Source organism: Prosopis cineraria, unplaced genomic scaffold (assembly GCF_029017545.1).
Source record: "Prosopis cineraria cultivar Desert tree isolate PC_DT_omini unplaced genomic scaffold, ASM2901754v1 PC2, whole genome shotgun sequence".
Classification (NCBI taxonomy): Eukaryota; Viridiplantae; Streptophyta; class Magnoliopsida; order Fabales; family Fabaceae; genus Prosopis; species Prosopis cineraria.
The window spans coordinates 18,088,690-18,106,551 of NW_026555333.1; the positions used below are offsets into that span (position 1 = coordinate 18,088,690).

A 17,862-nucleotide genomic window follows, 5' to 3' on the forward strand; every position below is an offset into this window, starting at 1 on the left:
TATTACTGAAATATCTACAATTTTATTCAAATTTTTTTTATACAAATTCAAAGAACTTTTTAATCTAAACATGTTTTTTAAAATAGTGCTTTTACATGTCTATTATTATAATTTAATAAAAAAGCACTTTCATACTGTTTTACCTAAACAAGTTAAAAATTATTTTTTAAATCAAAAATGATTTTTTTTTATGATAGTTAACAATGGCAATAAATTTTTTATTTTTTTAAATTTTTTATAAAATAAATTTTTTTTATAAAATTTTTAAATTATTTAAAATTATTTATGTTTTTTAATCTTAAACAAACAAGCTCATATTATACTCTTTCGTTTTAAAATGTAAGGTATTTTTTAAAAAGTTAGATGTTAAAAAATGTAAGATATTTTTAATCTTTTGAGGTATAATTATTATTACTTTTAAAAGTATTTCTATTGATAGTGATTTTATATTTATTATAAGATATTTAATAGAGACAGATATAAAATATAGAATTAATTTAAAAGTAAGTAATTATTTTATTAAAAGTAAAATTTAATTAAAAAATACTTTATATTTTTTTCATAGAGTATATTTTTCCATTCCCTTCATTTTTTCATGTGATCGGAGACCAGCAAGAGGGGGATATCAACCGAAACCCTTTGTCGTCCACTCCTCCTCCATTGCTTTGCAGTCTTCCTCCACCGTCGTGTCCGTTGCCGATGAGCATGGGTACGCCGGAGTCTTCCTCTTCTTCTTAGTTCCATGTTGCAGCTTGAAGGAAGGAGGGAGAGAGCTCGACTTCTTCCTTTCTTCCTCCCCCTTCGTCCGTTTTGTTAGCCACCGGTGATTATGGTGTGGCTATCGTCGCTTATAGAGGCAAAGCTCGTGATTTTTCCTTCCTTACTTCACGCTGTCAGCCGTGGCCAGTGTTGTCTTCCGTTTTGTTCTGCGTTGATGATGTTCTGTGTTGGGGGCTTCGAATCCTTCCATCATCCATTACCTCTTGGTGAGTCCAAGCTTCATCATCTCTCCCTTGCGTTTTTTGTGTGAGTTTTGTGACCTGGATAATTGCTTTGTTGATGCTTGAGAAAAATAGATGCCGATTTGAAATTTTCTTGGGCTTAAATTGTTTCTTGAATAGGACTTGCTATGTGTAACATCCCGAAATTTTAAGATTTAAATTTATAAAAATAAAATAAAATATTTATAATTAAATTAAAATTTAAAATAATTTAATAAAGGTCCATAGTTTGAATTTTACTAAGCTTTTATTTGATTTTTAATTATGAGAAAAATTATCAAAGTTGACTCAGGATTTTGTACAATAATAAAAAAAAGTTGGGCCATTTCTTGTAATTTTCTCCAAACTTTTAGATCAGCAATTTAAAGACCAAAACTGACACAGAAAACGTAGAAGCTGAATTGGAAAGGAAAGGAAAAAAAATGCACGAGAGGGAGAGAGGAAGAAGAGAAGAGAAAGAGAGGGAGTTAGGCTTGGATCTAGGAGTCTTTACGACCATTGTGAGCTCGGTTACACGATAGGTAAACTCCTTACTTCAATCTTCTTCCCTTTCTCTTGATTTTCTTCAATTTATGGAAGAGAAAATTTTTGGATTTTGATCCCAAAGGCTTTATTATTGTAAGCTTTTGTTTTTTTGGATCCTAGGGAGGATGTTTTGAGTTTCTATATAGTGATCTAATATTTTGAGTGAATAATTGGATGAAAAGAGGTGTTTTGGCACAAATTAAACCCTGAGAGATTGGGTTTTGCTCCTCAATAGTTTAAGTCTATTGATTTAGTTATAATTTTACTATTTAAGCCCAATAAGATTTAAATTAAGGTTTGGTTTTCATTATAAGGGCTAATGGTGAAAGTTGGTGACACTAAGTGAATGTTTTTAATTAATTAAAAATTATATAAATTGAAAATTAGCCTAGTGATGGCTAATAAATGGTTTTGATGGTTAAGCGATATTATTTGAATAGTTGGTTTAATATATGGACCATTGGGATGGATTATGGCTAATAGACCTAAGTTGTGTGGTATGAGTTATAGTCTTTATTAATGCTATTTGACATGATAAGTGATGTGGATCACTTATATGTTGTAGAAATTGTTGGTGAAATTTGTTTGGAAGTTAAGGAACAAGCTGAGTCCTATTTTGTATAAGAGGAATCCTTTTGGTACTAAAGGATTGAGGTAACAGGAGAAATTTATATTTCTTATTACTCTGTTTTAGCTATTTTTGAATAAATATTACTAGCTATCATGCATTACATGTTTTAAAAAATTAAATGTGCTTTATAAGGGGTTATGGGGTACTAATTTGATTATAGTGCAAATATATTTTTTAATTGTTTAACAACAATGTTTTTATGAAAACGAGATTTGTTTACATGTATTTTAATTATAAGGAATAGAAATTGCACTTAAGAAAGTGTAACAAAGTAAGGTACCTTAGATAGGCTAAGGAATCGTTTAAGGGAGATTTATAAATGTTATACTACCTTAGAGTGTTGAAGTAGTCAATACTCAGGAAAAGTAGACACGAATAAAAGGTATGATCTTGGTGGGAGTTCACCAATGACAAGGTGTGTACTTTTGATATTCTATGGCACACTGCCAGTACTCAGTGTTGCCTTACGTATTATGGGCTCAGTGCACTAAAGTGGTTAGTGTATTGAGTGTTCGACACCTCTCAATGGGGGAGGGAATCCAACATATAAAGTGTGAGGTTGAGTGCCTAGGCCAAGGTAGCCCTCACATGGAGAGTAAGTCGGGCTGGCTTTGGGAGGGAATTAGCTTTGACTGCTCAGGATTCACGTCGAAGGGGCATAGGCGGTTCGATGGATTAAATCATGCCTTAGATTATGTTTTGTGCCTGTGGAGGTACAAGTAGGTATAATGTTTACTTGCGAGTTAAAGAGTGCCAGGGGCATTCTGTTAGTCATGAAAGGTCATACCAGCCTATGTCATGCATTCATTCATTTTAAATGGCTAAATTATATACTATGTTGAATTTATTATTCGTTTATTTGATTATGGCTTACTTTGTAATAATCAATGTAGATTTTTCTGTTACTGAGACTGTGGTTGTCTCACCTCTTTCTTTTCAATATTCTAGGTCCAGGCGAAGGATCCAGTGGTGGACGGGGAAAGGAGCAAAGCTAGGGGTTTTCTTGTGATTTGTAAAGAACTACAACCCCTTTCTTTTAAGCAAATATATTGTAATGTATTTAGGATTAGGGTGCCAGTAGGATATGATTATGTATATGTGTGTGAATATGTGTGGATTATGTGCTTGTGTATGAATTTTTTGTCTGTTTGTAGACTTATGGCTAGGAAACTTGGTTATGGTGTGTGGTTTTGATGGATTTACTTAGTAGACCAAGTTTCTATTACAAGCAGATATTTATTTTGATATATATATGTGTGATTCTATAAGCAAATGCAAAGTGGTTGCATTACAAATGGTGTGTTATGGGTAAGCATACATCTTGGATAGAGAGAGTGGGTGCGTGGACCCTACAAGGAGCTCTGAGCCAAGTGAAAATGTTTAGCATATGTATTTATATAAATACATGGTTTTTGGATTGATTTGTGACCACTCTTGTATGATTTGTGTATTTTGAGGGTTTAGGGTCCATTTTGGGAAATGGCACTCGGGTGGTCAAATTTTGATGTATGGGGTTTTCCATCATTTGAATATTCTATCAGGTGTTTTTAGTCTTATTTGACGTGTCCAAAGTGTTTCCACAGGTTTGTGACCATTAGGATGAGATTTGGAAAATTTTAAAAATGGTTTTTACCAAAAAGCTATACTTTTGCATCCGGATATCCAAATCTTAATCCGACCATTGGATTTCTCTAAAATTTAGGTCACAAGTAAAACCTTTTATAAGCTTCGTGTGGGATTTATAATCATGTCGATCGGATATCAGATGGAGAAACGGCGTATTTCAGAATTTGGTCTGGAGGTGCTGTCATGACAGCATTTTATTGCTGTCATGACAGCTACAGTAGTGATATTGTAACTTGCACAAAATTTGATTCATCTATTGAATATTTTCAAAATTTGGTATGTTAATAGTATTCTTAAAAAGTGACATGTGGGCTTTGGAATCACTTCGATCGGAGGTCGGATGATGAAATGGTGCACTCCAAAAGTTGGTCCAGAAGTGGCTGTCATGACAGCAAAAGTGACCAAATTTATAACATGTCCAATTTTTAATCCGACCGTTAGATCTTTTTGAAATTTAGTACACTTATAGTACCTTTTGAATGTGACGTGTGAGCTTTAAAATTTCTTCGATCGGAGATCGAAAGACAGAATAGTGCCTCCCTGAAGTTGACTCGGGAGGGCTGCTGTCATGACAGCATATTTTTACTCTTCTTTCGTCTAACTTGCTTTCGTGCGCTATAGGTAGAACCTATAAAATTTTTTAAAGGCTTTAAATGTTTAATTTGCATTTGTGTATTTGCTCAGTAATTTAATGGTTTTTTCCTAAGTTGGTTTTAGGATTAATTCCTTAACCACACTTAATTTATTTGAATTGTGTGATTTTTGGATAACACTCGAGCAAGTGTTACACTTTGTATAGCATGATAATTTTAAATATTGATGTTTAGCGATTATTGAGCAAGAGATTTAAAGCTTGAGAACTTTTATTGAATGGGTCGGTAATTAATGCATATAAGGTATTTGTTAAAATGTGTAGAAGAGAAATTTGATTGGAATGGGGCAATCAAGTATATTAGTTGTATTAAAGAAAAAAATCATTATTTAATTCATTCCATCCCTATGTTGAGACTCAAAAAGATATAGGTATTACTTGAATATGCATATAAATTTATGTGCGTGTATAATGTGTGGTGGAAAGCTTTGGTTACTAACAAGAATGTTTTATGCCTGATGGATTGTTATTTGTTATATATACACATTATTACTGATTACATAGGAGTTAATTATTTTCTATAATGGAAATCGGAAATAAAATTAGAGAATTTTGGAGAAGATATTGAATTGATAATTATGTTATGCATTACAGCTGCGACACTTGATTTCGTGAATCTAATGCCTGAATGGTTGGATTAATTATATTTATCTTCATGAAGAATGACTCTTCCCGCATGTGAGATCTCAAATTAGATGGCCCACATACTTTAGGCTTGATTTGTTAAAGATGGTAGCAAAATAATCTTTTGAAAGTGGGCCTGCCAAATACGAAGAGAATGACCAACACGAGAAGAAATTTGATTTTTAAGGGTTATGATTATCAATAATATCTTATGTGTTCTATGCTATTTTTCCTACATATGGTTGATTTAGTTTTCTTATTTGAATGTTAGCGTTTGAGTCGCTAGAAATCTACAAGTGTTTCATAATTTAGTGGAGAAACACTAGATACCATGTTGATAGTTATTTGTCTTGGCTCGAACCCAAATTTAAAGCTTTCAAGATTGTTAATTATTAATTTGGTCGAACTACTCTTGTAGTCTTCAAATTTCACTTGATTTTGATTTTGGTCTCATTTAAAGTTTGTAATTTAGTTTCTGTGATGTTAGGAAAATCTTGATTTTATTTTAAATCGAGTAATAATTAAACACATATTATTAAATTTATTAGAATAGCGCAGTAGAAGCATGGGGAAGTGCTATTAAACTCTATGGGTTCTAATAGCAGGAGAATGTTGTTATGTTGTTTTTAGTTGCCAGGCATGCATATGTTCATTTTCTTGCATTCTATAAGGAATCCTAATGAAATATTTGAGAAAAAGAACTGCATAAAATTAAGTATTATTTAATCTCCTTATTGATTTATAAGTGTTGGATGTGTTACTAAAGCTTCACTAAACTCTCAGTAAGAGTCGTGTCATTCATATTTGGTTACGTATTCATTCTCTTGAATTTCTTTCGTTCAACTAGGTGTTGAATAAACCGAGAATATCAAAAGATGTTGTAATATGATTATGTTATTTTCAAGTTGTTGATTTGCTCTTTAGCAGAAAAATAATCATCTCTTGGCTCTTAGCATGTTTAAATCTTAACTCACATTGTGGTATGGTGTGAAATTCCGATCTATTTAGAAGTTTATTGTACAATTATTTTTGAATTGGATGCAATGCTTGCTATATACATCCGTCTTGGACTGAGCTTGACAAAGTGAGTATTGAAATTTGTTAGTGAAACATTTATGCATAAAACAGGATTTTTTCAGTCTTAATCTGAAATATAACTATAAATTGTGTTCAGTTATATTATTGTTTTATGAGTTTTGAACTATGTTGACATATATTTATTTCTAAAATCATGATCTTCATTGTTTAAAATGACCTTATCATACTAAAAGAGCCATTTAGCCAGTATTTGAATACAGGTGTGAACATGAGATTTAGCAGAGTATTTGATAAATACTTGAAATGTATTTTCTTAACAACGGGAGTCTTTTTATTTCTAAAAGGAATTTTCACAATCATATAAGAGTTTATAGAAGAAACTTTGGAAAAGTGGCTTATGGTTATGGTTTGGACCCTTTTTCAATAAAATTTTTCATATATTGAAGAATTGATTTCTAATATACTTGGAAATATTTATGGAGGAATCAAACACAGCATGCTTGTGTTTCGTGAGTCTTGTGTTCATGCATGTTGTTCATAGCCTTCGAGCTACCCTTGTTATTCATGGCTTTCGAGTTACTCCTATTATCTGTGGCGAATTGCATTGAATTTATTACTTACTCTCGTAAATTATATTTATGCATGTTTCTCATGGTCTACGAACCACATGGGCTGTGTGCCCATGACATCTCCAAAGGAACTTGTTTTTTTAGAAAATATTTTATTTTTCTTCTCAATTTTTATTTTTGAAAAGAAATTCTTGTTTTTTTAAATTTCTAAATAAGTTAATTCCAGGATTTCTGCTTCAACGTTTATTTTGCTACTATGATGGGTTCAAAAATGTTTCCTACATTTGTTGATAACATTATTTCAGCATTCTACATTATGAGGATTGTAATAGATTATTAGTAAACATTTATCCATGTCCATGTATTTGAAGTGCTTAAGATAACTTGTGTGTGTATATATATGTACATGTATGCATATTGTAATTATTTCAGTAAAAGGGTCTTATTAAGAAACATTATTTTTGTATGCCTAATGTTACAATCCTTCAATCCCTTCATTTGCATTATAAAAAAGACCCTCGTTTGATAGTTATATTTTATATTATGATAAATTTAAATTATTCTCTCGTAGTCAATTTATTTATATTATTTGTGGATTCGAGGAAGTAATTCTTGTAATCTATTTAAATTGATTGTTTAATTGTTTTGAAAATTTTCATTTAAAGATTTACCAAAAATCTTTACATAAAGTTATAAGTATTACAACATTATTTGATTTTATATCATATCAAGTGTATAATCTTTCTCAGTTGTAATTAGAAATATATATTGATTTGGCTTATGAAGTAAGATTAACCTTGTATTTCATGCCAATCATGTTCAGTGTTTTAATTTCCTAAAATGACAAGGAATATATATTTCATGAGTAGAGCTAGGAATAAGGGTTGGGTTTGAAAGTCCTGTTTAAATAAGGGTTCGAGTTTTGAAAATAATTTTTTTTAAAGTAAACGGGCTTGAGGGCTTAGCCTTGATAAGCCCTGTAAAAAAGTTTTCCGGCTCGAGGAGCCCTTCAAGCCCTGTTATATTATTATTATTATTATTATTATTATTATTATTATTATTTTTTTTTTTTGGTGGAACACGTGTTTGAAGTTAATGACTTACTTACCTGATCTTATACGTATTATATTATTATTAATTTTAATTTATTATAAAATTAATTTAATATAATTTAATAAATATCAGTGTATAGTATAAAATTCCTAATATTTTTTATTTTTTTATAATTATTATGTTTATGTATTTATAAAAAATGAATTGTTTTTTAATCAAGATTTAAATTTAATTACTAGACTTCTAAATGTGTGTTATTTAATTTTTAAAATAATTATGAGGATTTTATTTTTTTAATTTCAAAATATTTTAATTAATTTATAATTTATACTTTTATTTTTATTTTTTTTAGTTTTTTGAAAGAGGGCTTGCGGGCTCAACTCTGAGTCGTTCACATAAAGGTTGGGTTTGAAAAATGAGGTTCAAAATGAAAAATCGGGCTTTAAAGTTTAGATCCTTAAGAGTTGAGTCCATAAAGACCAGGCCCTTAAGGTCGGTCCGTTTATATTGCCAGCTCTATTCATGAGAGTCATGCTCTTTATATCTGATACGGGCATTGCGATCACATCTCATCAGAAATTACATACCATATACTCTATGACCTACCTGAAACAGCCATTATAATAAACAGATTTAATAACAGGAAAAGCAGATATGCAAAATGACGAGCAATTTATTTAAATACCCAAAAGCATCAAGCCCTTGCAATAATTGACAAGTAACAAAAATTCAACGAATGACATTGACATGTTCAATCCACAGAATAAAATTATGACGCACGCCACTTATGCCCTGATAGTTTCTTTATGCTCTACTGTGGCATGCTTATAGCTATCTTTCCATTGACATGGTCAATGGTTGATACACGGGGGAGTTTTCACATAAAGCCAATAATTCTGGTGGGCTTAAATAACCATGAGCTTATAATAATATACTCATGTATGTAATATCTTAATATAAGATGAACAAAAATATAAATAATTAATTAATATTTAATATAATTTTTAAAAAATATTTGTGGTTTGGGCCCAATCCTGAAACTTGAATGGGGTTGGCTCAAATTTTTCCTGCCTAAAAGATTTGACTATTTTACTAAATGTTATTATAATTTTTTTTTGGTTTATTTGGATTAGGTTGTTAGCCTTGATTCAAATTACTAGCTCTTTCTTCACACCAGAGGATGAGGGGCTGACCAATTTTTCAGAATCATTATGGGACTCAAGCATCATAGAACATATATCTTCGAGCTCTCGAACCACTTTAGCCATTTCAGGCGTACATCTAGTTTAAGCTGGCTACACTTGAAGGACAGAGCCAAAAATATCTCCACGCACGGTAAAGAACAAGACCCCATGCATTCATTGACAATAAAGGATATCTACCCAAAGTTGTATGCATCACTAACCTAAAAAAGATGAGTCAGAAGTATCAGGCACTATATGTTCGTATATTAACACTATATGATGGTAATATAAAATGAAGTAGGAAGATCAAAAGTTGCATTCTACATTTTACCCAGAAAATCAGGGATGCACACCAAAACTATTGACAATGAACTTTCAACCTAGGTCCAAGTTTTACTACTTTAATTCTACCTTGGAAGAGCTAATCACACTTGATAAAAAGATAGAAACCAGGTCCAATGTCAGGCAATAGCTTACTAACAAAGCATTCTCCATCTGAGATTTGTTTCATCTTCCCAACCATTAGTTCTAGAAATAGAACACCAAGATTGAAAACATCACTCTTGTAAGTCAACTTCCTAGTTTCGATGTACTCTGGATCAAGGTAACATTGCAAATTATCAGTGAATAGAGTTAATGATCATCATCATCAACAAGCAGCCTTATCCCAAAGTCTTCAATTTTCATTTTGGAAAAAAAGAAAAGAAAAGAAAATTGAATTGTTTTCTATGTTCTTGTTTCTAGCATATTGCATCTTAACTAGGCATTAATAGATGACCAACACATGAACACTCGATTCTAACAAACCAAATCAATCATAACACTCATATCGGGGTCCCCTGTTATGATGTAGGTACACGAGAAGCATCTGGAACAGGGCCACATCGTGAAAGTCCAAAGTCAGCAATTTTTGCTGTGAACTTGGAATCTAATAATTTGTTGCCAGCCTTGACATCTTGGTGGATTATTGAGCCTCCACTTCTGTATGTAGGTACAGAATACCTCTAGCTGACTCTAGCTTAATCCTTATTATCTTAGCAAAACTCAGATTCTAGTGACCTAGCTATTGTAAAACATGCAATACATACTTAGTCAGATCACATATAAGGGAATGTTATATGTTGAGACAAAAGAATATAACTTTTCCCCACACCTAGATCGCCAGATGCTTATAATGGTTAGGTTTCTCTGTTGGAACGCGGTTTAGTGGTTTTATGATAAGTGTAACTAGGTACTTTCGTTGTTGGCATTTAATAAAACATTGGATAATGTAAATTTCCTGCTTAGGCATTCTTGATTTATGTTGGATTATGTTGTGTGTGATATTGCTCTAAGCCCATAAGGGCTCGAGTCTATAAGGCCAGTTTTCCTTATGAGATGCATTTCTGGTCCTTATTATCGAGGCTTTAGAGTCAAGCCAATAAACCATGATATATATATATATATATATAAACCTTGATGCACACACACACACAAGCACAAATGCTAAGTATTATTTCTATGGCTATGCACCCCAGCCTTGTACTCAAAATAATTTAAGGTTGTATTTGAATGGATGAATTTAAGTTGAAAATTTGAATTTAAAATTTTATATTTGAAATCTCACATTTAAAATTTACAAATTTTAAATTCTTTATTTGGATGATATAAAATTTTTTAAATTACAATATTAAAGTTTTTTCTTTGGATCTAAAATAAAATTTTAAATTTTAAATTCAATATTTGGATGTAAAAATAAAAACTTGGAAGATTGGTTAAACTCGACAATTCAAATGACCAACTTCTAATGGGATCAGATAGTTAAAGCCGACTGGGACTGTGACACTAGTAGTGATGGGGATAGGACCTCCGACTTCCACCATAACTAGATTGTTGCAATGATAGGGATCGAACGGTCAACTTTCACAGGGATTGAATTGACGAGGACTAAACGGCCAACTTTCACCGAGATCGAAATGATGGTGATGATGGAGATCGGACAACTGACTTTCACAAGAACTGGATAGCTGACTTTCATCGAGACTGAACTAACGGTGATGATAGGGACTAGATAGACATGGATATGACAATCGACTTTCATTGAGATCGAACCGATGCCGATGACAGGGACTGGACGACCAACTTTCACCAGGATTGGATTGACGCCGACGACGAGGATTAGACGACCGACTTCTATCAAAACTGGACCAATGCTAATCACGAGGACTGAGAGATTGACTTCCATTAGGAACAAACCAATGGGGAATGGATGACGGACTACCACTGGGATTGGATTGACGACGACAAGGAGGACCACACGGATGACTTCCACTAAGACTGAATTGACGAGGACTGGATGGCTGACTTTAACCGGGATTGGATTGATAGCGATGATAGGGATTGGTGGAAGTTGGCTATCTGTCCAGTACTGATGGAATTTGACTGTCTCGTCCCGTCCTCATCATGCCGTTGGTCCGGTACTTATGGAAGTTGATTGTCCCGTCCCGATCAACGATGGTAGCTTGTTTCTGTCAACTTCAATGGTTCTGTCCAATTATTGTTGGTCGATCAATCAAACTTTCATAGATTTGGGTCAAATTACAAAAAAGATTGAATTAGGATTTGAAATAATAGGGGTTTAGAAATAATTTTAAATTATAAAGAGATTAAGGGAAAATTTAGATTTGGATTTGGCCATATATTTTTAATTATCCAAACAATGAATTTGGTTTAAATCCAAATCCAAATTAAAATTTATGTGTATCCAATCATAGCATGCAGGTTTAAAAACTGAAAAAAATTAACTATATGGTAGAGAAACAAATAGACTTCAATTACAAGAGGTGATGCTGAAGCCGACTATAGAGATTTAGCCCCAGGTATTTGCCAGCGTTTATGGATACAAGTATTTAAAGATCACATGCAAAAATCCTATGGAGGTTCATTTTGACAATTTTACTCTATCTCACATTCCTACTAGCAAGCTAGCCAAGTGTAAATTCGATCGAACTTCCTTAACATAGACACGTAAAAAAGCCCATACCATTTTCCATCAAATGACCCTTGTTTTGATTAACAAGATCAGACACCTGATAACAACTTGCTGTGTTTTGCCATTGGAGTATAATTCCTACTATCTACATGCCGTTATCAGGGAAAGCTATTGACAACATCTTCCTTTCAAATGAGCTTTTTTCTCTCTCTTTTTTCTTAGCTGTCAATGAATATAATATGTTCTCTGAATCATTTCTTCACAGAGCCAACATGCAATGGCCATGCTAATGAGATGGCATAAAAAAAAAAAAATTCCAAGATTAATTGCAAAATTTACGATCAAATCTAATGAGTATAAAATTGTTTTTAGCCTGTGCCATTTCTTCACATGTAAAGACCTTCAGACCATAAGCTGCAAATAGAGGCAAAAGTCGTGTGTTTGCTATAAGGTTTCAAATCGCAAGCCGGAACAAGCCAATATCTGGCTGATATACACACACACTCGCTGGAAATAATGTTAATCCTAAAGGTCAATGCAGTATAAAACAATTCAAAATCAACATAACAATTAAATAGAACACATCAATGGACTACTTTATGCATTCCATAAGTTTCTTTAATGTCAAGTAGACAAAAAAATGAGAGGAAGGACAGACTTCCCAGGAACTAAATTCCTATATGCATCACAAAACTCTCAAAAGAACTCATTTATCATGGCAGCTTGTTTCAGACAAGGTAAAAAGAAAAACAATGATAGACTAACTTATTTCTGATAAGATACTCATTCAGATCTTGTTTTGTACGCCTGCCAAATATAAGATACACTATTGCCGATAATGCAACAATACCAGCAATTGTCCCCATTATAATGCCAGTGCCTGCACCCTTGCCTAAACCTGAACTTCGATTAGAGGTTCCTGTTACAACACAGACTTGAGACAAATTATAAAATATATAGATTGTCCAAAGAGTTTATAATAAGTTAAACTTTACCATAACATATCCATATAGTTTCCCCATGCAAAACTTCGTGGACGATGGAGCTAAAACATGGACATAATTTTAGTTTAACAAAATTTTGAAACTCCACCTTCATAGCTTATGAATGTTTAAGCCAAATACTCTTGTCACATAGCCCCGCAAGCATTTATGTGAATTTTGTTGTTCACAAGTCATCAGAAAAGGAAATTTTATTAAGAAAATGATGTTTTATACGTTTCTAGCAGGATTTAATATCTGTGTGAAAATGTATGATAAATTAGTTTTAATAATAATTTGTTGTTTTTTTACAATTTATTACTTTTGTACATATTAAAAATATAAACATTTTATTTTAGTAAGAAAATTAATTATTTGATTTCGATGGTTTTGACAAGGTTGATAAACTCAATACCTAAATTTTAAATTGATACAGCACAATTCTTATAATCTTAACCCATTAAATAAACTTATTTTATTTTATTTATAAAATTACTACTCAAAAAATTAAAATTCGATAAAAAAAAGTATATAAACAGACAATTATGTTGATATGACATTATAAACAAATAATGTCAATAGTCACCGGTATGCTTTACTTTTTCAAACTTAAAATGAAAAAGCTAAAAGGTAATTTAAAAATTAAATAAATAAAAAAACGTTAACAACATATTATAAAAATAATATAAAGCTTTAACTTATTATATATTTTAAAAAGATCACAAATAAAATTATTGAAAAAATTTAAATGTTAAAACAAAATTATTGGTGAGCCCCACAACACAAAGAACTATAATAATATAAAAATATGTTTTAATTTATGTTGAGAAATAAAATATTAGAATAAAAAATTGGAAAAAAATAATTAAATTTGAAAAGCAAATTAAAAGTGAGCCATTTGGTGAAAGTAAAAATAAAAAAGGACCCACAACACTGTTCATTTCACTATGAACAGTATAAATTTTATTTATACTTTATCTACAACAAATAGGATAAGATATTGTCATCAATGAACAGTATAAATTTTATTTATACTTTATCTACAACAAATAGGATAAGATATTGTCATCAGCGTGCGATCCTTTGTTGGTCATATTATAAAAGCTAGAACCCTTGTCCAATTTCTGGAGCGTAGTGTCACGACTTTAGAATTTCTCTTTCCTTATACTGTATCAGCTTTAGATTAATTTTTTAATCTTAACTAAGTCAGCCGAACCCATAAAATAGGTAAAAAGACTTAAGAAGACTAGTTGCACAAATAGAGGGTAAAGAACTTGAGTGAATGAACTTGAGAACTTTATTAATTTGCTTGAGTGGTTACAAATGAGGGATGAGGGGTATTTATAGGCTCCCCCTTTCTTCCAGAAAGTTCCCACCTCCTTAATGGACGGTTGAGATTGATTCGATTCAACAGTATACATTCTATCTCTAGATATTCCTAGAGAAATATTTATAAGGAATATCTTGATATTTACAAGGAGAATTTTAAAATGTATAAGAGAAGGATATCTCTAGAATAATCTAGATACTTTATGTGCTCTCTACACTATTCTAGATATATTTAGGTCTTTCGACGTTATACCAGCATATTCCAAAGCTCTTCGATGCCTTCTTGATTGTTCTAGATCGTTTTGGAAGCTTTTAGAATATTTTAACCTCGTAAAAATTCTAACTGTGTCACATTCTCCCTTACCTAATCTAATGACGCCTTCGTCACTGACTTGATTCATGTACTTGAGATTCCTCTTGCAAGGATCCTTCTTCTTCTTGGCTTTCTTAGGATTCATCTCCCCATGAGATGTGATCATTTTTGGCCTTCTTGACTGGCTATCCCCTTTTAGTACTCGTATGGTCGATAATCATGAAAATCCACCCCTTAAAGTAGGTACTGTGCGAGCAACTCCTTCCTCGAGGATGTAGAATATATTATGATATGGTATGATAAAGGCTTTTACCTTTCGCATGAACTCCAAACCAAGTACTACCTTGTTGTCATCCATATGAGCAATTGAGAAATCTACCTTTCCATGTCAGTCCCCAAGACATAGTTTGACCCCTCGAGCAATGCTAACTAAGGGTTGAGGAGGAGAATTAGAAACTTTCAAATAAACCTCCTCCTTTTTTAATTTTGACACCTACCCTCTTAGCCTCTTCTGAAGAAATGAAGTTGTGGTCTGCCTCAATATCCACCATGATGCTAACCAGCTTCCCATTTAATTTAGCCTTCACATGCATCAACCCATTGCCTTGTGAAGGTTGGGTTTTAAAAGTGTTGAGGAATTAAATTGATCATATCCTAGGACTTTCCTCTTCCTCTTGCACCTCCTACTTTTGCACCAAAGCAGACAATGACCCCAACTTTGGACAATCCTTCATCTTATGAGGGCCTTAACATACAAGGCAACAAAGTTCCCTCTTCTCCTTCTACTTTGTCTGGGATCCCTTCCCAATATCTCCCTTTTCCCCCTCAAATTTTGTTCCTTTACCATTTCCTTCCCCACCATTCTCAAGATTAGGGTTAGGAAATCTATTCTTAGGGGACTCACCTCTTTCCTTCTAAAGCTTTGAGAGACTCTCGGCGACCACTATGGCTTCATCGATGGTCTTGACACATCGTCACTGTAACTCATGCTTGGCCCAATTTTAAAGACCATCAATAAAGTAGAAGAGACCCTTTTCACTACTCAGATTTGGAATTTGAAGCGTTAAAGAGGTGAAGTCTCGTACATAGTTAGAGATGGTGGTCTTATGTTTGAGATCCCTCAATTTCTTTTGAACCTCGTAGACCATGTTCTCTGGGTAGAATTGCCTCTTCAACTCTTTCTTGAAATCCTCCCATGTCACACCCCAATACTAAGGGTATGACCAGTACGGAATATGAAATAACCTCATATTCCATAAGCTTTAAATAGTCATAAGTTAAGCTAAATTATCGATATATAGTTTTTATATATTTTTATAAAGTTTGTAAATTCTTAAATATTTTGTAAAAATTTTGATAGAATCTTCCTTATAACTTGGATCTCCTTAAATTCCTACAATAGTGAAACTAGCCAATCACAAAGGAGACTAGCTTCACACCTACAGATTATATATTAGCAAAATAAAACTAGGACCTAACTACGGTATACGTAAAGCATTAAGTTACAATTTCATAATATAAAATATATTTACATCAAAAGTAACTACCACATACTTTCACTATTCCAAAATAATTGTCCCTTAGCGATCAATAAGAGGTGTAGGGTCAATTTCAATATTTGAGACTAAAGAAATTTTTTTTCGGTGAGTAGTATCCCAATTGATAGTTGAAAGAAATAATGAAAAGCAATCAATGAGTCAATTATAAATTTACTAAAATAATCAATTGAAAATAATATAAACCAATAATACATAAATACAAATGAAATTATTAAAGTTTCAAATTCCAAATTTCTTAAATTTCTACACATGTTTAAATATCTTGGAATATGTATGTGTGTATATATATATATATATATTACTCAATATAAAATTCACATATAGTTAAAAATAACAGTTTGCTTCCTAATATCAAATTTAAAGAAAATGGTTTCACAATTCTTTCTTTAATGGGACTTGATCAGAATGATTAACAGGTGTGGACATAAAGTTCATGAGGGTAAGTAACATATTCAGTGTGATAAGAAGCCATGAAAACAGGTGCAAGCATAAAGCTCATGAATAATAGGCGTGGATTATATCCATGAAACTACATTCTCCATTCCACGTGTGTTAGTCAGCACATGGGGCTAGCACTTCCAAAACACCCTGCTAGTTAGGTGTACCATGGTATGCCAAGGGCTAGTTCTTAACTCAATCCCCCTAATTAAATCAAGCGTGCACAGGGTTGAAACATTCATTGAAAACTATTCCTTTTAAAATATAATATTCAACTAAGAAATTTTCTTTTCATTATTTTTCGTGCACAAATCATCGTATTAACAATTGTCATATAAATTATAAAATTTAAACAAAAGAAATGTTTAGAATAAATAATCGGTCAATAATGTACCAGATCTAAATATTTTTTAACAATAGCATAATTCTTAATGAAACTAAAGAAAATTTAATAATAAACCAATTAATATAAAAGTGAGGTAAGTAGAAAGAATTGTATAAATCATAAAAATACCATTAACAAGAATATTTATACAGCTTATAAAGAAATGCTATAAAAATTTAAATAAAAAAATTTTATAAACATTTTGTAAGTAATTATTTGAGACACTACCCACTCATTTGAGAGTTTCTCAAAAATTTTAAAACTTGCTTCTCTTATCTTTTTATTTTAATTCTAATGATGCTCACAATTTCCTGACAAATAAGTCATAATCCTAAAATCATTATCAAGTAATTTTTTTTAATCAAATTCAGGAATGAACATTTTAATTTAAAACTAACCACTACATCATTATATTCAATTATAATTTCTTAAAGCTTTTGCATCAATAATATAAACTTTAAACCCAACATATAAATTTCTCATTTCCTGTCAATAAACTCAAATTTAATTATATCAATTAATCAATCTTATCATTCTTTTAAGAACTTAAACAAACCTCTTGAAACCATTCCTATTTATTCATCACATAACCAATCTGCATACATCCTAACCTCTTAAACTCACCATTTAATTTTTAAATCAAACTTTCATATACTACTTAAGTATTATTAAAAACACAATATTTTAAATTAAACCCCAATCAATTATTTGAATAACCTTTGGCAGCAACTAACATCAGCATTCTTAACAAGAAATTTTTAGCATGTATATACTTATTCCTCAAGCTTCTTCCTTTAATGCTGTAAACAAAAAAGAAAATTCAATTTCCCTCTCTACTAAATAATAACCAGCAGAAATAGTAAGGTAGAACTTCAGTCCCCATCATCATTAGTCACGACAGAACCATTTAGAAGGGGCAAAAATCGCCATGCAACAAAAGATAAGGAATTAAGCTTCATCTAGCACATCTCGCAGTTGAGGAGG

The 17,862-nt window shown here is 31.8% G+C and overlaps 1 long non-coding RNA gene across 1 annotated transcript; it reads left to right on the top strand.

Annotated features, from left to right (window-relative positions):
* The first annotated feature begins 603 nt into the window (after positions 1-603).
* LOC129301691 (uncharacterized) lies at positions 604-3,335 on the top strand. Its single transcript, XR_008591071.1, has 2 exons — positions 604-986; positions 3,106-3,335. It is a non-coding gene; the product is annotated as an uncharacterized LOC129301691 (long non-coding RNA).
* The last annotated feature ends 14,527 nt before the right edge of the window (positions 3,336-17,862 follow it).